The sequence below is a fragment of the Bos taurus genome, chromosome 13, assembly GCF_002263795.3.
Source record: "Bos taurus isolate L1 Dominette 01449 registration number 42190680 breed Hereford chromosome 13, ARS-UCD2.0, whole genome shotgun sequence".
NCBI classification, from domain to species: Eukaryota; Metazoa; Chordata; class Mammalia; order Artiodactyla; family Bovidae; genus Bos; species Bos taurus.
In genome coordinates, this window is record NC_037340.1 from 61745277 (window position 1) to 61767559 (window position 22283).

At 42.6% G+C, this 22283-nt stretch overlaps 1 protein-coding gene across 5 annotated transcripts in view; it reads left to right on the forward strand.

The window, feature by feature from the left end:
• The first annotated feature begins 2504 nt into the window (after positions 1 to 2504).
• The window catches only part of KIF3B (kinesin family member 3B), a 39994-nt gene continuing 20215 nt past the window's right edge, over positions 2505 to 22283 (forward strand). Inside the window, exons 1-3 of one of the 5 annotated variants that reach the window (XM_025000457.2) lie at positions 2505 to 2594; positions 3817 to 3940; positions 7751 to 7900. The gene's annotated coding sequence lies outside the window, so the exon portion shown is untranslated. Of the gene's footprint in view, positions 2595 to 3816; positions 3941 to 7750; positions 7901 to 19011; positions 19528 to 22283 lie in introns of those variants that run through there. The other 4 variants (XM_025000458.2, XM_025000454.2, NM_001110788.1 and 1 more) reach the window with 4 other exon arrangements.

Genomic DNA, 22283 nt, shown 5'->3' on the forward strand with positions numbered 1-22283 from the left:
TTTCAATTTTCATTTCCTTTAATATGAGTGAGCAGAGCATCTTTTTATGTTTGAAAGCCATGTTTTCTATACCCTTTCTCTGAACTAGCTATTTATACTCCTTATGTACCTGTTTTTTAAAAATTATAAATATAGACATCTAGTATTGATTGATTTTTTTCTCTCCTTGACTCCTGCTTATATGACAGTAAGGAATAAAAAATGTATCAGCCCACAATGTGAATAGAAGAGGATGCAGACATCAGTGGTCCAGAAATTTTGGCAGACTTACGGCAGACAGAGACAGAGGAGAAGTACTGACTTTAACGGGAGGAGGAAGTTACGATCTAACGTCTGCAGAGAGGAATATTGATAACTGAAAGGTGAGCCCAGAATCCTTTCGTAGAAGAAATGGATGCTAAAGTTGAGGAAATCTCCCAGAGAGTAGAACAAAAAAAGCCAAAAAGAGGGATGAAAGAGAAAAACAATGAGAAAATTAGCTCAGTCCATTAAACACAATTTCTAATAGAAGTTGAAGACACAATTTCTAAAGAAGTTTAAGACGTATAGAAAAAAATAGCAATCGCTACAAAGAGAACAAATGAAAAAGTGTGGAAGAAATAAAACATAAACCCACATTATTGGGTTCAGTAGAAACAGTGTTTGTAGTTATTATAGGGTAAACATGATTCATTGACTTAACTATATTGAATAATGCTGGGTAGGCACATAAAGTAGGTTAACATGTGAAGGGAAATAAGGACCCAAAGGATGACTCAGAGTCTGGTATCTTAGTTGGGGCCAGCTAACTGCTGTAACAAAAATTCTCCTTGTCTCAGTAGCAGAATCTAGTAAAAGTTTATTTTCTTGTCTAGTTTGGACAGCTGTCTACTAAGAAGTGTCTCATTGATCCAGATTCCTCCTATTCTGCAACTCAGCCATCTCCTAGAGCCTTTAAGTCCTTCACTTTCAAGTCCTTTAAAGTCCTTCACCTTATAGCTGAGGAAGTATAAACAATTATATGAGAGGTTTTTATGGGTTAGGCCTGAGAATGGCATATATCATATTCATCTGGCCAGAACTTGGTCTGAACCACCGGGAAGGTTGGGAAATGTTGTCTAATTGTGTGTTTAGGAGCCAGAAAATAATGTGAGGGGAGCAAGTAGCAATATTTGCCATATTAGACAAAGGTAGGGTGTAGGGTGGCAAACAGGTATTCAGAGCTTCCCAGATGGCACTAGTGGTAAAGAATCCATTTGCCAATGCAGGAGACATCTGAGACAAGGGTTTGATCCCTGGGTCAGGAAAGATACCCTGGAGTAGGAAATGGCAACCTTCTCCAGTGTTCTTGTCTGGAAAATTCCATGAGCAGAGGAGCCTGGAAGACCACAGTCCATGGGGTGGCAAAGAGTTGGACATGACTGAGCATGTACAGACCCCACGTATTTATCGAGCACCTACTATGGACCAAGCATGGCAGATACAACAGCACGTGGCAGTGGGTAACAGCAGGTCGAGTTCCTGGGGGAGGGGGTATGGAACCTGGCCTTAGAGGCGAACGTAGCTAGAACGGAGTTTTACTGATTCTGTAGAAAGTAGTAAGGGCTTTGGACTTGATTTTGAAAGAAATGGAAGTCCATTAAATGGTATTGAGCATAATGTGACCCAATCTGCTTTAAAATGATCACTTTGGCCACCTTGTGGAAAATAGATTGGGAGGTCAGGGCCGGACACAGGAGTAGGAGTAGAGCTTAACTATGTCAGGGAGGCTAGAGATGAGGGTAACACCTGGCCTGATGTGATGGCACTGGGGATAGAGAAAGGTGGATAGGAGAAATATTTGAGAGGTACTGGTTCAGACGATAAAGAATCTGCATGCAATGCAGGAGACCAGATTTGATCCCTGGGTCAGGAAGATCCCCTGGAGAAGGGAATGGCAACCCACTCCAGAGTTTGCCTGGAGAACTGCCTGGAGAATTCCAAGGACAGAGGAGCCTGGCTGGCTACAGTCCACGGGGTCGCAGAGTCGGACACGACTGAGCGACTAACGCATGCACATACACACTCTAAATAAGAGACGCGGTGACTGACTTAATGGGGTGGGAGGGGCATGCGAAGGAGAAAGAAGGGACAGGAATGATTGTTAAATTTTTGGTTGAGTGGTCTGTTGGACTCTAAATGGGAGTTTGAGACATGAAAGCACTTTAGAAAAGGCCAAAGGGCGCAACAAAGCCAGTGCGTTACATTTTACAGATGGAGAAACTGAGGCACGAGATACTAGCAGGCGGAGTCAGACCGTGTATCGCTCGTCTCACACCCCCTTAGATGGGTGAAAGGACCGAAGGGTCTTGGGTACCTACTAAGGGCCAGTACCTGGCAGGGCCCGGCCCCTCCCTGCCCTGCCTGACAGACTGTCAATGACTGTCATTCGTGTCTCAATAAAGTTATTGAAATTGACACTGGTTGCTAAGGAAGTAGGTCGCCGAGCCGGTTGCTAAGGAAGTGAGCGGCCTCTTTCTCTCCCCATCCGGGGCAGCGGGGAACGGCTGAGCCAACGGCTGAGCCTACGGCTCGCCGCCGCCCCCGCAGCCGCCCGCTTTCAGCTCGGGCTGCAGGTGAGTCGGGGTGGAGCCGCAGGGCTGCTGGGCAGGGCCGATCTTTCCGCCGCATGGTATCTTCCCTTGGAGGCCCGCGGCGGCACCACCGACAGGCTTTGCAGCTCCGGCAGCGGGAGCATCTTCTGCCCTGCCTCCTGGGCATCTTCAGGCAGTCCGGACGGCCTCGTCCCCTTCTCCCCCAAGCGGGAGTGCGGCCCGATCCTAGACCCGGCCGCGAGGAGTGGAAGTCAGAGACGGAGCTCTGGGGAGAAGCGGGAGGGAGAGGGGAAGCGGTAAGGGAGGTGGGAAAGGGAAAGCTTGGGGTCCGAATCTTGGCGCTGCCCCTGGCTCACTGTGTGACCTTGGGCAAGTCCCTTTCCCTCTTGGCCTCAGTTGACCTGTTTGCCCAGTGGGGTCCTAACACTTGCTGCTCGGAGTGTTTAACATATTGAGCCGTGTATGCTGGAAGTTCCCTCAGTGGGGAGGAGAAGGGCCAAGAGTCCAACTTGAAGTCCGAGTGTCTGAATTTGAGACTCTGCATCTCCACTTAGTAATGGTGTTGGCTTGGGCAAATTAATCTCTGAGCCTTCTTTTCTTATCTGTAAAATGCGTTAATGAACTGCAGTGGGAATCAGTAAGACGGGTATGTCAAGTAGCTTGGCACATAGTAAGTGCTCAACAAGCTGTTAGGAGGCATGTGGGGTGGTTTGAGTAAAGCTTCCTGGAGGGGTTGACTTTGAGACAGGTAGGGTTTAGGTATGTAGTGCACCAGCTCATATGGATGTATTCCCTTGTTGACATCCCCTCTCAGTTTTACTTCTTCATTCTGCTAAGAGCAAGGGAGGTGGTGTGGATTTATGCAAAATAGTCCTGGTGGGGGAAACCCTGGGGTCAAGTCCTTGTTGATAGTTGAGGTTATGGTTTTATTTTTTTACTTAGGTCTTGTTGACTCTTCCAGAAGACAAAGAGTTATGTTTCTGTCTTTTGAGAAGTGCTTGAAACAGTAATAGCTATTTCCAAGTGTGATTGGCCGTTAAACAACACAAGTTTGAACTGTGTGGATGCGATTTTTTTTAAACGAAGTTATGTACTTCACCTTTATGTATAAAGAACTTGAACATCCATGGATTTTGGTATCCACTGGGGCTCCTGCAACCAATTCCCCACAAATACTGAGGGTCAGCTGTATATGATTAAGAAGCACTTTTCAGGTATATTATCTCATTTAATCTTCACATAGACTTTGCCAGGTAGGTGGTGATGTCATCTCCATTTCGAAGATGAGGAAACTGAGGCTAAGAAAAGTGAATGACTTGCCTAAGAATTTTATACCTATTAAGTGATGGAGCTGGACACACTTCCAGGTAAATCCTGTATTTTCTTCTCCGTACCCTGATATCTCTGATTTCTCAGCGGTTCTTTTGTTCCTTCTGACTGCTGTGGCTAGAGGCTTTTCTTCCACTGACGAGGAAACAAGATCTTACATAAAGCTTCAGTTAAATAGATACCATCAAAGTGTGAACTTCAGAACAGAGTTGGAATGTTTAAAGGGGTTTCTCTGTTCTCCTGACCCCTCCTCTTTAAAATGAGAGGAGTAAGCTAATGGGTCGTTTTAGTGCTATTGTCAATTCTGATGGCATGCTAGTGGTTTAAAAGCATGGAATGAAGCTGCCTGGCTTCAAATCTTGGCTCTGCTGCTTCTAAGTTGTGTGCCACTGAGTAATTTGCTTTAGCTCTTTGTGCTACAGTTTCAGCATCTAGAAAAGTAGGGTAATAATAGTATCCACCACCCATGGCTGTTGTGAGGATTTATGTACGCCTAATACATGTGAAGTGCCTGGCAGTTTTGGTAAGCATTAGCTATTGTTATTTAGGCCTAACATAGCCTAAATAACGGAGAAGGCAATGGCACCCCACTCCAGTACTCTTGCCTGGAAAATCCCATGGATGGAGGAGCCTGGTAGGCTGCAGTCCATGGGGTCGCTAAGAGTCGGACACGACTGAGCAACTTTCACTTTCACTTTTCACTTTCATGCATTGGAGAAGGAAATGGCAACCCACTCCATTGTTCTTGCCTGGAGAATCCCAGGGACGGGGAGCCTGGTGGGCTGCCATCTATGGGGTCACACAGAGTCAGACACAACTGAAGCGACTTAGCAGCAGCAGCAGCCTAAATAACCTGAATTATGCTTTATATTCCAATGATGGTTAGTGAATGAATAAATTAAAGCATATGCTGATGATACTAGGTCTTGTCAACTTCACAGGGTCACTGAATTCATGAAACAGTAGCTATCATAGTATGGTGTAAATGTCACTGTTACAGGGTTGCCCCAAGAACCTGTAATCCCATGTCAGAATGGATTGCAAAGAAAAACGAAAGCTGATGGTCAGATGCCAAGTCTGGTTGTTGGACTCGCAGTTCAGTAAATGTTTACCAAATCCTATTTGCCAAGCACGTGGGGCATGTGGAGATCAGCCCCAACTCCACATTCTTCAAGGACCTCGGAGCTTAATTTGCAAATCACTAGCATTTCAATTGAATTTGATGTGAGTTCATGTCTTGTGTTTTCCCCTCCTTGGTGTAAAGATGTGGTTTCACATCTCTTGTGTCCTTAGGTTTCTGTTGGGTGCCTGGGCTAGAAGTCTTGGCTTGCTCTCTAAGCCCTTTATCCACTGATTTATGGGTCTCTGAGAAAGAACCTTCTGTTGTGCTGGTTAATAATACAGTGCCCTCTTTATGGTGCCTAATGGTTTACAAGAATGCTTAAATGTGTCTTCACTCATTTGGTCTATCAGTAACCCTGTGAGGACAGGAAGGTGCAGATTGAGATTCCCATTTTGCAGTTGAGGGACCTGGGGTAAGAAGCCAGGCTGCTAGTGGGTGGCCCATTTCACGTTGACCTCCAGGCCTTCTGACTGCAAGTTCAGTGCTCTCGCCCTACTGGTTCAGTTTCATTCACTTGCTGAACACGTGGTGTGTGTCCGGTGCAGTTCTAGCCTGGAGCTGTGATGGTCAAGAGGTAGGTGAGGTCCTTGCTCACATGCAGCTTCCATTCTAATGGCAGTATCAGAAGAAGAAACCGGTAAATGAATGGAAATAAGTACTCTGAAAACAGTAAAACAGTGTGTCATAGAGAGTAACTTCTCCATGGGGGTGCTGCCACTTAAACTGGGTGGTCCAAGAAGGTTACTCTAGGGTGATGACATTTTTGCTGAGATTTGTGGCCAGCCATTTGAAAATGGCAGAAGAGCAGGGGTAAAGCCTCTTAGGTGGGAATAAGCTTGGTAAATTCTGGGAACCAAAAGAAGACTCAGAGTGGCCGGAGCAAGTGGGCATGTGGGGGATGGGTGGGGGTGAGGCTTCAGGTCCTGCAGGCCTGTAGCCCAGAGCACAGAGGTGGGCTTTTATTCCAGAAGCAATGGGAAAGCATTGAAGGCTTTAAGAAGGAAGTGATATGATCTGTTTTGTGTTTTTTAAAAATCACTTTGGCCTCTGTGGCCAGTGAATTTTAAGAGGTATAAGAATGGCAGCCTGGACAGTCGCTCAGAGGCCAAGTGAGAGGTGATGGTGGCTTTCTAGGGTGTTGGCAGTAGAGATGGTATGAGAGGATGGATTGGGGATGTGTTGTGGAGGTGAAACCAGCGGGATGGTGGTTGAGGGCAAGGAATCATAGATGATTTCTGAGTTTTTGGCCTGAGCAATTAGGTAGATGTTGCTGGTGCCATCTGCCTTGAAAATGATAAGACAGCTTTTTGGTAAGGTGCCCTGTGTGGAAGAATTAGCTCTGGTTCCCGTGAACCCTTGGAGGAGAGGCACAAGGTATAAACATCCCACTTAGAGCCTCTGGGGAGGAGATCCTACAGGATAGACAGCCAGGTGTGTCTGTTTGAAGCCCCCCCCCCCGGACATCAGAAGCCCTACTGTTCTTGAAGTCTGGCTCTTTGCCAGCTTGTGGAGTGGCAGGTACAGGCTGTGCCAGGGCAGTGCCCATCTGTTTCATTGCTGTTGGCGTTGCTGTCCTAACTCAAGATCTTTGCTGATGAAGGTTCCTGGGGGAAGGCTGGCCAACTCTGGGAGACAGAATGGAATCACTTGTGAAGTTCAGTGCCTCAAATGGCCACAGTCTGCCTGCTATAGTGGTTCTTTCTTGGCCATCAAATGACATTTCTAAAGTTTCAGAGCTTTTGATTTGGGAATCCCTTGAGAAGCTGTTGTGTTCTGCTAGAATTCCTAGAGCATCCTTGAATGGAGTATCTCTTCGAAGCAAGGGAATTTGAGCTGCCTTTTCATTTATGCTAATAACTGCCTTGGTAAATTTAGACTTCACAATGTTGTAGATTCAGCACTGTGAATAGTAAGACTAATAATTTACCACCTCCGCTTGTCTAGCTTTGTTTTCAGTTTAGAATGCTCTTTCCTGCACATTCTTGTGTACTAATGTTTAGTTAGTTGAGATCATGTGGCACATGCATTTTACCTAGTTTACAGATGAAGCATTGAGAGAGCATTCATTTTGGTCACTAATATTAGATACTTGGTAGGTGCAGGGCTAGCTAGATCCTTGTTGGTCCAGGGCTGTTCTGTATGATCAAGGCACCCATGTGCCCTGAGAGCTTATTAGAAATGTAGAATTTATGTCTAGATATAGTCAACCAGTCTGCATTTTACCAAGGTGCGCACCCCCAGGGTGTTTTCTGGGTCCATTAACGCTGGTGATGCACCTCTTCAGTAATAAGTCACAAAACTAGGACTTAACCAGACATGATGGTAATAGAAGTACAGGCTTTCCTTGTTTTATTGTGCTTCACAGATACTGCATTTTTTACAATTTGAAGGTTTGTGGGAACCCTGTGTTGTCAGGTGATGGTTAACATTTTTGGGGGCAATAAAGTATTTTTAAATTAACAATTGCATTTTAATAAAACAATTGTATTGTTTCATTAGACATAATACTCTTGCACACTTAACAGACAACAGTATAGTGTAAACATAACTTTTATATGCTCTGGGGTACCAAAAAATTTGTGTGACCTGCCTTATTCCAAGATTTGCTTTATTATAGTTGTCCAGAGCCAAATCTGCAGTATCTCCAAGGTATACCTGTAACAGGAATACCTCACATTTATTGATCCAAATGCTGTCCTTTCTTTACATGCATTGTCTCGTTTAGTCCTCACAGCAGCCTGGTAACTGAGTACTGTTATGAATCCCATTTTCCAGAAGAGGAAAGTAGAGGCACAGAAAAGTCAAATAACTTACCCAAGCCTGCTGACCCCGCGTCTACTGCTCTTCAGCCACTCCTTGTTCATCTGTTTTTCAGGTGGGCAGCACCTCCCTGATGTCTTGTCAAAGGCCTTTCTTTCCCTTTTGTACCTGGGTGACTAACTTCAAATGCTGATGAAGGAAAAGGGACTTCATAGAATGACTGAAGAAATCAGGGGGAAAACCCTTGGTGTTTGAATATAATTCTGGATGTCAATTACTTGACTGGCAGGCATCAGACAGATAACCTGATTGGTGAGATAGGCTACCTGTCCCTCTTCTTAGCTTTAACTCAGGCCTGAAACATGAAGCAGGTAGGCACTGTGAGCTTGTATTCTGAATCATTCAGGCCTGAACTGCTTCTAGATTCTGGTGATAACATCTGTACCAATGAGGAGAAGCTGGCTAAAGTCCTATGCCACCAGCTGACTAATTGCAAAAGATTCCCTTTGTTGAGCCTCAGCTCTCCCTGTCTGCTGGGTGGGATTTTCTTTTCTATATCCCCTTATCTCCGCAATCTTAGAAAGAGTTCTTGATCAAAGCCTGTACCATCACAGGAAATTCTGATGTGAAAAGGCAGCGGGATCTGGGTGGAGACATGAATTATAAGCACAATTCTGCCATTTGCTGTGTTACCCAAGGCAAGTAACTCAGCATCTCTGGCCCTCAGTATCTGTATAGGCAAAATGGACATGGGGTGGTCTTCCAAGGCTCTTCCAGCGCTGCCTGAAAGACAGCTTTGAGTTGGGTAATCTTTTCCTTTTCCTTGGTGACTTGATGCAGTGCTTTCTCCCAGGCCTTCCAGGGTGGGGCTTTGAGAGCTCTGTCTTGGCAGTCAGAGATCCTTACTGTCAGCTCATCTTATCAGCACAGACATCTGCATTGCTGCTTGGGATGTTCTTGTTTAAGGCTCAGTTAGTCTTGGTGACACACTGTGTCTCCTCACTTTGTTACACTGATAGCAGACGGAGAGCGCTTCACACACAGGCACGTCTATCTTTAGCATGCTGGTTTATTTAAATCATAGTTTGCATTAGAGAGCATCAGTGATAATTGTGGTGGGTGTGGTTTTATTTTTATAATTTTTGGCAAGATATTTGCAGCAGTTGCATTTTGTCATATTCGAACATAGTGTAGAAATGGAAGTGGGTCCAAGTGAAATAGAAGTCGTAATAGATTCTTGGGAGCTGAGACTGGACATGCTGTTACCCACCCTGGGGTCCTTCATCCCCTTCAGCACTGGTTTCTGGAAGGACTTGCTTTGAGGCTTTCATGTGTGATATAAATTAAACAGAGGCTAAAGCTCATAGTACTGTCTCCAGCAGCATAGGGGACTGCAGTAATCATTACTTGAGAACACATTTAATAACCTAAGCAAAAAAGTCTAGCTAGTAAATCATAAAAGATTCCATCCAGATAAGCTAAAACGTCAGCTTGAGTTACTTAAGATAACCGCAAGAAGATAGTTCTTGGTGGAAATAGTTACGGGTTTTGCAAGATCTGCAATAGCAGGTTAGATTCTAGCCCAAGAAATACATGGTGTTTTTCCCTCCTTATTTCTTCAATTGTCAGCATTTTTTTTTTAATATTTTTCCCCCTGACTATAAAAATAATGTCCACTGAGGAAAAATGAGGAAAATCCTAAAAAGATTAACTAAGATTCACCCAGAAATAACTACCTGTTAAATCATCTTACTGTCCAAAGGAAAATGCATTCCTAAATGTGTTTTATCTCATGGATATGCAGTTCTCACCTGTTTCCCTAATCATTGTCGTTTAGGCTGGTTTCAAAACTTAATGCTATGAGTAATGCTACAGTGAACGTCTTAAAGATTATCTTTGCATAAGTTTGTATTTACGTTTCTGATGATGTTTTTAAAATTAAAACAATATTTTGGTTGCAGTGGGTTTTCTTTGCTGTTGACAAGCTTTCTCTAGTTGCTGAGAGTGGAGGCTCCTCTCTAGTCGTGGTGCTCAGGCTTCTCATGGTGGTGGCGTCTCTTGTTGCAGAGCACAGGCTCTAGGCAACGGGCTTCCATAGTTGCTCCATGTCACATGGAATCTTCCTGGAGCAGGGATCGAACCCATGTCCTCTGCATTGGCAGGCGAATTCTCATCCACTGTACCACCAGGGAAGTCCAAGTTTGTTTGTTTTTTTTTTTAATGAGGATCATTTTTTAAGTTTTTATTGAACTTGTTGCAGTATTGTTTCTGAATTTTATGTTTTGGTTCTTTGACCTGGAGGCATATGGGAACTTAGTTCCCGGACTAGGGATTGAACCCGTACCCCCTGCTGCTCCTGCTGCTGCTAAGTCGCTTCAGTCGTGTCCGACTCTGTGTGACCCCATAGACGGCAGCCCATCAGGCTCCCCCGTCCCTGGGATTCTCCAGGCAAGAACACTGGAATGGGTTGCCATTTCCTTCTCCAATGCATGAGAGTGAAAAGTGAAAGTGAAGTCGCTCAGTCGTGTCTGACTCTTAGCAACCCCATGGACTACAGCCCACCAGGCTCCTCTGTCCATGGGATTTTCCAGGCAAGAGTACTGGAGTGGGGTGCCATTGCCTTCTCCGCATACCCCCTGCAGTGGAAGGCAAAGTCTTAACCACTGGACCCCCAGGCAAGTCCCCTTGTGATTTCTTTAAACTGGATCCTTTCCTTGTTAAAAAAAAAAAAAAGTAATTGTAAAGGCAGCCTCCTAAATAATGTTTTTAACAAGATAGTGTCTAAACAAAGTTGAAAAGGCAGACATTAATAGTTCAGTGGGGAGGGATTGCCTTTGAAAAAGGTATTCTGATTCAGTTTCAGCTTACTGGTCCACTTGCAGTTGTCTTTTCAGATAGTTGCTCTCAATGTGTATTTCCAGTTTTGCATTTGGAGATGTTCATTTAACGTTTCATAACCATTTTTCCGTATTTTCATGTTTACTAATATTGAACTAGTAAATTTTCCCTAGCAGTGGGCACTGATGATGTTTCTGGCTTTTAATAATCACATATAGTGCTGTGGTGAGCATCTTTGCTTCTCTGCCAGCCTCATTAGAGAACAATTCTAAATAAATTAGTTTAGGGAAAGTTAGAACTTTATAAAGTTCAAAAGGAAAACTGTACCTTTTCCTTCTTAAAATTTGATTAGGACCCTCTAAAGATATCTTTAAAAAAAAAAAAAGCTTCTGAGATATAATTCACATACCATAAGGTATCTTTTAATAATTTTTGTCAGCCTTCTTTGCTGTTTCCTTAATCTGTTTTTCTTTCTTTTACCTAATTATTTGACTGCACCAGGTCTTGGTTGCGGTACACAGGATCTTCAATCTTCATTGTAGCACGCAGAATTTTTAGTTGTGGCATGTGGGATCTAGTTTCCTGACCAGAGATTGAACCTGGGCCCCCTGCATTGAGAGCATGGAGTCTTAGCCCCTGGACTACAGTGAAGTCCCTGTTTTTCTTTTTGATACAGAATTCCTTGTGAATAGGACTCAGAACATGAGACTTTAACATTTAAACCTTTCATTCTCTGAACAGACTATTGGCTGGTGACATTAACCAGAAATACTATATGTACGTTATCAGTTTTGTGCAGTGGATGAGCTGTGAGAGCAAGCATGTCTTTATGGAATCAGACAGTGAACCATGATATTTTTGATGGACTTCCAGAAAGGAATTTTTAAAATGTAGCCAATTCATTATATTACTGAAACATCCTGTGATTTATGGGATATTCTGTTTGATCAACTTTGGAAACTGTTTACTATAAAGGTGGCATATGTAGGCAGCTGCTCTGACATTAATGTACACACCAGAATCACCAGAGATGTTGATAATGGGACTCTGATTTTGAGGATTTAGATGGGATTAGATTCTAGGGGTTAAACCAGGTGGGACGGGGGAAGATTTTAGGTGACTCTCCGATACAACATCCTAAATTCTGTTGAGTTGACACTTTGAGAGTTATTCCTTCTGAAACTCTTTTGGCTCTTCTGACTATGTCAAGAAGAGTATGTGGTTCCAGTCTTTCTTAACGTGTGCTAAGTTCCCTTTCTAACCGAGAGAGATCAGTTCTGGGGCCTTAGGTAAGCTGCAGTTATTTAGTTTGAATTTGGTAACACTGTTGTGTGTCCTTATATTTATTTTCAGTTACCTTCCATTTACAACAAGTGATACTGGTTTTCCATTTATGGTAGTGATAGAAAGTTTCTTATAAAAAGAAACGTGTGTTAAAAGTAGGTTTAATGCAAAACCTTAACTCAATAATAGTACAGGTAGTGTATGGATATGGCAAAAACTGTGAAGTCAGGTGACTGACATTTAGGACATGCTGGTGTGGAAAAAAGGCCATGAACTTTGGAGCCAGGTCACCCTGGTTTCTGCTTACTTTGCTGCTGATTATCTCAGTCTGTCGTGTTGCTTCTCTCTCCAATCTCCAAGGTTTTTTACTCCCGTAAATTGGGTCAGGGCAGAGGCACCTCCTGTGGGCCAGGCATCATCATGCCTGTCCTCCTCTGATCCTCACACAACCCCAAGTAGCCAGGCATTCATGATAGTCCCATTTTGCAGAGGAGGAAATAGGCTCAGAGGGGTGAGGGAACTTGCATGGAGTCCCAGAGCTGGGAATGGTTGGACTGGGTTTCAATCCCTGGTGTGTCTGAACCTCTTTTTTGTTATTCCAGGCCACCTCCCTCCTTCAAATACAGAATTTGCTGTGGCTCTCTGCCCAGCTGCCTGGCTGTCTGATTAAAAGGACAAGTCATTGTGTACACTCATCATCACTACAACATTATTGACAATAGCCAAAAAGTGCAAGTAGCCCGCATGTCCATGGCCATATCAATGGATAAAGAAAATATGGTATATACTACAATGGGGTGTTATTTAGCCTTATAAAAGGCAGAGATCTTGTCACATGCTACAATACGGATGAACCATGAGGTTGAATGGTGGTTTCCAGGGGCTGGGGAGACAGGGAGGTGGGGAGTTGCTGTTTGATAGGTATAGAGTTTCAGTTTGGCAAGATGAAAAAGTTCTAGAGATCTGTTGCACAACACTGTGAATATCATTACTGAACTATACACTTAAAAGTGGTTGCGAGGGTACATTTTATAATATGTGGGGTTTTTTTTAACCACAGTTAAAATTTTCTTAAAAGTTAAAAAAAAAGTGCCACTGGTCAGAAGGCAATCTGTTTTTTTTTCCATTTTGGAAACTCAAGCATACATAAAAATAGAACAGTATAATGAACTGTGAACCCATTACCCAGGTCCAGCAGTTATCAGCACACGGCAGTTCTGGTTCACCTGTGACGTTTTATCCACCCCACTGACCTCACCCCTGATTATTTTGGTTCCAGACAGCATGTCACTTTTATCTGAAAATGCTTTTGTGTGTATCTGTCAAGAGTAAGAACCTTCTTTAAAAAATACCGTTTTTATACCTAAAAAGTAACGATAGTTCCTTAACATCATCTGATGTTCAGGGTTCGAAGTTTCTTGATGGTCTTATATATTTTTAATAATCAATTTATTCAAATCAAGATCCAGAAAAGAGTCCTACTCAAGGACCAAATGTTGTATTTGGTTGATGAAGTTTCTGTCACAGTATAAATTTTAAGCAGAGAGACTGTTTCATTTCTTTGCTGGATCAGTACATGGAACAAGAAGTTCCTGGCAGGCAGGCTCTTCCAGCTTCATAGCTTAGTGGTAGTTCAGAGCATTAGCCCTGAATGTTGGGGTCGTGTGGGCGGTGGGTGCCCTATGGTTGGGAGGATAAATGGTATAGCCAAGGGAGTGGGTAAGACTGTGCCCTCTGTCAAAAGGACATGCATAGCCTTTAAACCTCTAGCAGTAGCTTCTGCTAAGAACCCCCACATATAGTTAAAGGTATATTCATTCATGGTGTATGCTCAGTCATGTCTAACTCTTTGCAACGCTATGGACTGTAGCCCTCCAGGCTCCTCTGTCCATGGAATTTTCCAGGCAAGAATACTGGAGTATTCTCTCCTCCTTCAGGGGATCTTCTAGACCCAGGGATCAAACCCTCCTCTCTTGCATCGCCTTCATTGGCAGGCAGATTCTTTACCACTGAGCCACCTGGGAAGCCCAGTGCTCAGGACATTCCCCGCAGCATTGTTGCACTGACCAAAAACTTTTGCAAAGACCGAAAACTGCTGGAGTTTCCCTCAGTGGGGGACTGATCAAAGACATTATCAGGCAACTGTACTGTGGTATCTAAGCAGCTACTTAAAAGGTGGGGACAGGGGTGAGGGTTGGAGGAATGGGAGGTTTCTCCAAGATCTATAAAGTAAGATAGAGAATGATGATACATACTTACTTACACCTCAATTTTAAAAGTGGGGAAGCAGTGTTTATATTAGTTAAGATATATTAAGCATGAATATATCATATATTAATGTTTGCAAATGCTTCAAGTATCTCCCCAAGGGTAGGAGGAAGATTTATTTGTTCACTGTATATACAACTTGAATTGTTTTAATCTCTGCATATATTGACGCACATGTATATGCATGTATATATGTTTAGTAAGTTTAGAGTTTTTCAATAAGACAACCTGGTTTTGAATCCTGACTGTACCGTTTAACTGCTGTGACCTTGAGCCAATAAATTTCTCTGAGCCTCCCATCCTTGTTTTTAAAATAAGGTTAATACCTATTCCTCAAAAGGTGATTTTGAGGATTAGGAGAGGTATATACATTAAGCGCTTAATGAGTCGTGACTATTGAATACAAGGAAGCCCCAGACCCACATTGATTCTGAATTAGTGTCCCCTAGACTTGAATATATTGTTTATGAATGTTTTGGTTTCTTTGCCTCTTTTCCCCACTAGATAAATGCTTTCTTTCTTTGCCTGTTGGGGTCATCAAATGACGGAGCTCATGGCGGCAATTTGTAATTGCCATAATGCCAGGCATTTATGTAATCATGTTTCTTGTCTGTGACCTTTCTAGGTTTCTTTCCAGATAAGTAGTCTGTCATCTTAAGACACGTAAGCTGAAACCAAGGTACTAGACCTTTTTCCCCCAAAGAAAAAATTTTTATTGCCATCTCCCCGCTTGATTGTAAGAAACAAAATACACATACCTATCACAAAGGCCAAAGAAAGCAAAAACAGTAATTTGCAAGCTCACCCCCAGAGATCAATATTATTTGCCTTTCTTGAGGGTTTATTGTACATCTTGGACTAGACTGAGCATTTAACATTTATTAGCTTACTTAATCCTTATAACAGTTACTTATGGTAGGTGGTGTTACTAATTCCATTTTATAGAAGAAGCTATGACAATGTAACTTTCTGAAGATGTTATAGCTGAGTGGCAGAGCAGAATTTCAAGTCCTGACCTGCTGAATGTTCAAGTTCATGCTTGAATGGTGTGTCTTGTCTTTGCACAGTTTCCTCCACATCTGTCTCTGCGCTTGTGCATGCACATGTAGACATGAATTGTGTCATAGTAACTGTCCTGTTTGGTAGCCTGCTTTTTTCCTCCCAAAAAGATGTCGTGAACATCTTCCCTTGTGTAAGTACCTAGAGGTTTATTACCATTCTTAATGATTGCATAATTTCCCATTGTAGAGATATGTCATAATCTAGCCAGTTCCTTATCAATGAGTGTTTAAGTGGTCAGAGATGCAGCTGAGATAAACGTAAAGGTGTATGTACATCTTGCACGTGTATTCAGTTATTCACTGATGGCCTTAAAATAGTAGCTAGAAATGGAGTTGCTGTTTCAAGGGAGTATTACATTTCAAGTATTGCATTTCAGTGTTTTTATATATATATGTATGTATATATATATATTTTTAGCTGTATTGTGTGACATGCAGGATCTTAGTTCCCCAGCCAGTGTTTGAATCTGTGCCCCCTGCATTGGATGTGTGGGATCTTAACCATTGGACTGTCATGGAAATCCCTTCAGTTTTTTGATATTGATTGCTCAAATGCCCTTAAATAATTTGTGCCAGTTTGAAATGCTGTGGCTCTTATATGTACTGTAAGAGATAGTTTGAAAGTGTTTAGACAGAGCACTCAACTGTTTGGCTTACAAAAAAAGATTCCCTTATGTATATAAACAGTGCCTGTAATAACAGAATATATATTATTAGTCTATTATTTTGATGTTTGTTCTAAATGCCTTTTATGGCTGAGGCTACATGACACGTAACATTGACATTAGAACGTTAAAGACTCCATGGCTGTAGACCTCGTAGAAGCTCTTTTATGACACTTCCCCAAGAAGTGGGAACAAGTAGCTTTACTCCTAGGGCCCTTGTTCATCAGTTAAAACATTCTATTACGTTATATTCGTGGTGGTCAGTGAAAGTGGATAGATGAAAAGAAAATGGGTTTTAACATCTGGATATAGTTTAGTTAATTTCACAAAAATTTTCCATCTTTTTTCCTCCCCTAATTTGATTTTAAGACTGGGTAATATATTTACATGATTCAAGAGGTATAGAAGGATATACACTGTAAAGCCTCCCTTCGGCTCGTGGCCTTGAGCTCCCCAGCTCTTTTCCCTACAGGCAACCAGTGTTGTTATCTGGCTCTTGCGCATTCCTCCAGATATATTTTATGTACATAGACGCAGATATAGAACTATTCTCTCAACACAGATTCCATGTCCTTTTAAAAGTTCTCCAGGCAGGGATGTTATTTTTTCAATTGGAGATGGATAGTCTTGTTGTGAAAATTGTGTCATTCCCATTTTGATAACTGGCCATCATGGGAACCATAGACCCAGAGTTGAGCTTGCTCTCTTGATATTGGTTCAGGGATTGGCAAACAAGGAGTCCTGATCCTTCAGAACAATTAGCAGCAGTTGCGAAAGAGAGTCATGTTGATGGTGATGAGGTGGATGCAGAGTGGAAACAGCTGCTTCCCCTGAGAGAAAGCTGCACACGGACTTGGTTTGGGCTGGTTAATAGGGCGTCACTTTTATCTTCTTGTCTGAGTGTTGCGGTGCTTTTCTGCTAGGCTCTGTGATCTATGGCTTGGGCTGCCTTTCAGACACTCCGAGTCCTTGAACTCCAGGCCAGGCAGTTGGCAGGTGTTTACCTGATCTGACCTTAGAGGACACTGCGTTGGAATGCATTCATTAAAGGTGTATTAGTATGCACTGTGTACCCACAGGGTACCCCTCCTTGCAGGGCTGTTCCTGCAAGGAACAGTGACTAGCCTAGAGAATTGCCAGACCTTTATTTTTTTCCCATTTAAAGATACCACATGCTTGTTAGAGAAAATGTGGAAAATATAGAAAGGTTGAGGGACCAGGGAAGATCTCCTGTATGCAGTCCCGTCTCACAGAGTGGACCACTACTGCTGTTGTGATGTGTGTCTTATTTGTATACAATTGGGATTGCTTGTATTTAATTTTGTAAACTGCTTTTTCATTTATGCTAAGCATATTCCATGTCATTACAGAGCCTTGGTAAGTGTCATTTAAAAAGATGGACTAGCGTGGCAAGGGCTTCCGAGGTGTCACAGTGGTAAAGAATCCACCTACCATTGCAGGAGACACAGGAGATACAAAGGACACGGGTTTGATTCCTGGGTCAGGAAGATGCCCTGAAGTAGGAAATGGTAACCTGCTCAAGTATTCTTGCCTGGAAAACTCCATGGACAGAGGAGCCTGGTGGGCTATAGTCCACCGGGTCGCAAAGAGTCGGACACGACTGAGTGTGCATACATAAATTTGGTCATAGACAAGAGATGCCTACAGGAGCCAGGCAGGAAATGTAGATAAGCAAAGCATGCTGGGTGTGAGACAGTAGAAAGTGTGGGTTGGGGAGGATTCGGTGGCTGGGCCCATCATTGGGTGGCTGAGCTGTCATTCAGCTCTCATTGCTGGCACTTGGGGCCTGGGCCAGGGGCCATCAGGATATTCCCATTCTTTCAGAGAAGCAGAAAACCTGTCTGTTTTAATGTGAAATCGCTATTGGTTTTTTGTTTGTTTTAGTTTAGTTTTTTGTTTTGTTTTGTTTTTTCAGAAACCTTAAACATTCAGAGAATAATATAGGAAGCAGAATTGACAGTTGTTAATGTTTTCTCTTATTTGCTTTAAGCCTCATAACCTGTTTCTATTTGTTTTTAAGAGAAATGATAAAGTATTACAGGTAAAATTAAAAAATTCTTTACATTTCTTGTTCCATTCTCTACGTTTCACTCTGTCCAGTTTTAGCAGGCACTATCATAAATTATTGTATATCCTTCTATTCCATTTTTGGGGATACTTACATATACATAAATGCAAATCCTTGAACATATTGTTTTCTAATTTTTTAGTCATAATTGTCATTCTGCAGCTTGCTTTTTCACTCAACCTGTTTGTTTTCTTTCTTTTTTTAAAAAAAAATATTTATTTGGCTGTGCCAGGTCTTAGTTGGCATGAGAAATCTTTATAGTTACAACATGTGGGATCTAGTTTCCTGACTAGGGGTCAAACCTGGGTCCCCAGTGTTGGGAGCACAGAGTTTTAGTTACTGGACCACGAGGAAAGTCTCAACCTGTTTATTTATCAATGTAAATATATGTAACTAATTCAGAGTTGACAGACTTTTTCTATGACAGATCAGGATTTTAGGTTTTGTGGGCCACACTGTCTCTGCTACAGCTACTCAGCTCTGCTATTTTATAGCTAATGCAGCCATAGATAATATGTAAGCAAAGGGGTATGGCTGTGTTCCAATAAAACTTCGTTACAAAAACTGGCTGTGGGCTGGATTTGGCCTGTGGGGTGTCATTTGCTGACTCCTGCTCCAATTTATGGAGAAGGCAATGGTACCCCACTCCAGTACTCTTGCCTGGAAAATCCCATGGATGGCGGAGCCTGGTAGGCTGCAGTCCATGGGGTCCCTAAGAGTTGGACACGACTGAGCGACTTCACTTTCACTTTTCACTTTCAAGCATTGGAGAAGGAAATGGCAACCCACTCCAGTGTTCTTGCCTAGAGAATCCCAGGGACCGGGGAGCCTGGTAGGCTTCCATCTATGGGGTCGCACAGAGTCGGACATGACTGAAGCGACTTAGCAGCGGCAGCAGCTCCAATTTATTCATTTTAAATACTGAATAGTGTAATATCTGTAGCATGAATGTACGATCTTTTATTTTTCAGTTCCTCTATAAATGGATGATTAGGTTGTTTCCAGTTTTCTACTATTTTAGCAATGCTGCAAGAAGCATCCTTTTCTGTGTTTCCTTGTGCATATGTGCAAAGGTTTTTCACCAAGGTATATACAGATAGAGAGGTAGAGTTGCTGGGGGGTTTGTTTTGTTATTATTTTTTTTTAGACAATGATAGGGCCAAATAAAAATGGCTTCAGGTAGAATGTGACCAGTTTGTGACCTGTGTTCTAGAATCTCTGTAGGAAGCCAGTAGTTACTGATAATCCAGATCCACACCTAGTTCTAGAATTTGTCATGGACTCCTTGACAGCACAGGTGAGAGTGTGTGAATCCAAACACGAAAGATTCTGGAAGAGAGTGGTTTCCCTGAGAAATGTGCAACTGATTTCCTCACGGACAAAAGAGATGAAGTTGGACAAAGACTCAATTTTTCATGGGTAGTAGCCATTCTAACGGTGGTTGTTAACAATGGGATGACAAGTTCAAGCAGAAGAGGTGTTTGGGATAAAGATGCTGAGCTGCTTGACCTGTGGTTTCTCCTTTCCTGGCAATGCTGTGAGTTCCTTTAAAGATTTATCACTGTAATTAGACAGACCAGAAGGAGGAGGAGGAAGGTAATAAAGACTATCAGGGCATCCTTCCAAGAAAACCCTCTCCTTTGAGGAGGACCCACAGCAAGATTTTAAGCTCTGGTGGCAGGAAATTGAATTAGTCCATCTTCCTGAAGTAATATGTCAGTAGTACATGACTAGTTCAGCCAAGCTCAGTGAGTTCAGAAAAGAAATGATGTTCTGTGTTCCAAGTCAAGGAGATTTAATTAAGTGGACTCAGACTTTGGGAATTCCTTCTTTTTAAAAGCTTTTTAAGGTTACTGTGGGTCATTATCATTCCTTTGTTTTTATTGTTTTGGAGAACTCAAAAATATACAGGGCTGTAACAGAAGCAGCTGAACATCAAGACCTGCATGAAAGCCTGCTGCAGGCTTTTTCGTTTTATTAGAGAGGCTTGGGGTCACATTGTTTTCATAGGTAAAACCTCTCCCCAGGTATGAAACGCAGAAGAATCGGTCCTCTCCAGTGACCTGTTCCCCATCCACCTCTTATGTTTCGTATTCCTTGGAATCTCAGGTCTTGTCTAACCATCCCAGGTGCTACAGCAGAGGCCTCCCCAAAGGAGGCTCTGGGGCCAGGGTTCGGGCTTGGCACCTAGAGTGCTTTTAGGCCCCTGTTGAAGTGGAGGGAGAGATAGGCAAGGGATCAGCCATATCTGTAGCTTGGGGGCCATTCCCCTGGAAAAGAAAAGGAGATGCAGTAACCTGGCCATTCTGATATCTGATTCGAAGCATCCGGCGAAATTCTAGTAGCTTCTAGAAGGTGATGAATGAAAGGCTGCCTTTTACATGGTTTTCTTTAAATGACTTGATACTTACTTTTAATTGGACATTCCCTGGAGAAGGAAATTGCAGCCCACTGTAGTATTCTTGCCTGAAGAATCCCATGGACAGAAGAGCACGGCAGTCTACTGTCCATGGGGTTGCAAGAGTTGGACACAACTTAGTGACTAAACTGCAAACCACCACAGTTGAACATTGATTAGGTATTTGGATCTCAGTTTGAACTGATTTTTAAGGATGATGACTACAAATTGAACAAGAGAAAATATTAGTCTAGTGATATTTAATGCATAAAATTAGGCTTCCCTGGTGGCTCAGCAATAAGGCATCCATCCACCTGCAATGTTGGAGACTGCCTCCAATGCTGGAGACACGGGTTCAATCCCTGGGTCAGGAGGATTCCCAGAAGAAGGAAATGGCAACCCACTCTAGTTTTCTTGCCTGGAAAATCTCATGGACAGAAGAGCCTGGTGGGCTATAGTCCATGGGGTCACCAGAGGCAGACACAATTTAATGACTAAACCACCACCATCACCACCAGTAATCTTCAGAATGCCCCTCTGACAAGGGTTTTGAATGCAATTGTTTTAGCTAATTTTTTTTCTTTTTTCTTTTTTGGCCATGCTGTGGCATGTGAGCAAAAGTTCCCCCACCAAGGATTGAACCTGTACTCCCTGCAGTGGAAGTGCTGAGTCTTAACCTCTGGACTGCCAGGGAAGTCCCTATATTAGTTAACTTTAATCTGACTTTATTTTAGTTCACAAAGTATTTCCACCTTTATAAGTGTTAGTCTGACAATCATCCAAAATGAAGGAGAATTATCCCTGTTTTACAGATCTTATAAAAACTGATGCAGGGAGGCTAAGAGGTCTTGTGGTTCTTCATTCTTAGAGAACATTATTTTATTACATGTAACAATTAGAGGAATTATGAAAAGTAACTTCTCACATTTCCATGTGCTTACTTACCAACAGAACAATTTTTTGTGAAAGATCAATGAAGAAACGTAACAACTCCGTGTTTATTAATTAGCAGCATATATACCTAGAGTGACTTATCATGGCTTCACATTTTTCCACCTTTTATGGGCAAGGAATAGGTCAGTCTCACAACTTAATGAGTACTGTAATTCATGTTCTAAGTATCTATCAAAATTACAAATGCATATATCCTGTGATCCAGATAGATTTTTTTTCCCATACATGAAAGGATGTGGTTCTAGGTTTTTCATAGTAAACTATCAGAAACAGCTTAAGTGCTAGGGTAGTGGTTAAATAAATTACAATGCCTCCATACAGAGGGATGTTTTACTGCTGTCATAAAGAACAAGGCAGCTCTGCATTTACTGAGGGGAACAAACTCCAAGATAGGTTGTTAAGTAAAAAAAAAGCAATCTGCAGGACACTGCGTATTGTGTATTACATACTGCTGCTGCTGCTGCTAAGTCACTTCAGTCGTGTCTGACACTGTGCGATCCCATAGACGGCAAGCCCACCAGGCTCCCCCGTCCCTGGGATTCTCCAGGCAAGAACACTGGAGTGGGCCGCCATTTCCTTCTCCAGTGCGTGAAAGTGAAGTCGCTCAGTTGTGTCCGACTCTTTGCGACCCCATGGACTGCAGCCTATCAGGCTCCTCCGTCCATGGGATTTTCCAGGCAAGAGTACTGGAGTGGGGTGCCATTGCCTTCTCTGGTATTACATACTATGCTTGTGTAAAAAAGGAGAGGATAAGTGTGCATTAATACATAGAGCTTGCTATGCATAAACTTATTCAGGAAGGTTAAAAATCTAATAATACGTGCCTTGTAAGCAAGGAAGTGGTTGCCTGGAGAACAGGTAAGGGAGAGGGATCTGTCAGCAAAGGACCTTCTGAATCAAGAATCATGTGAATTACCTGTTTGTTTTTAATTTAAAAAATA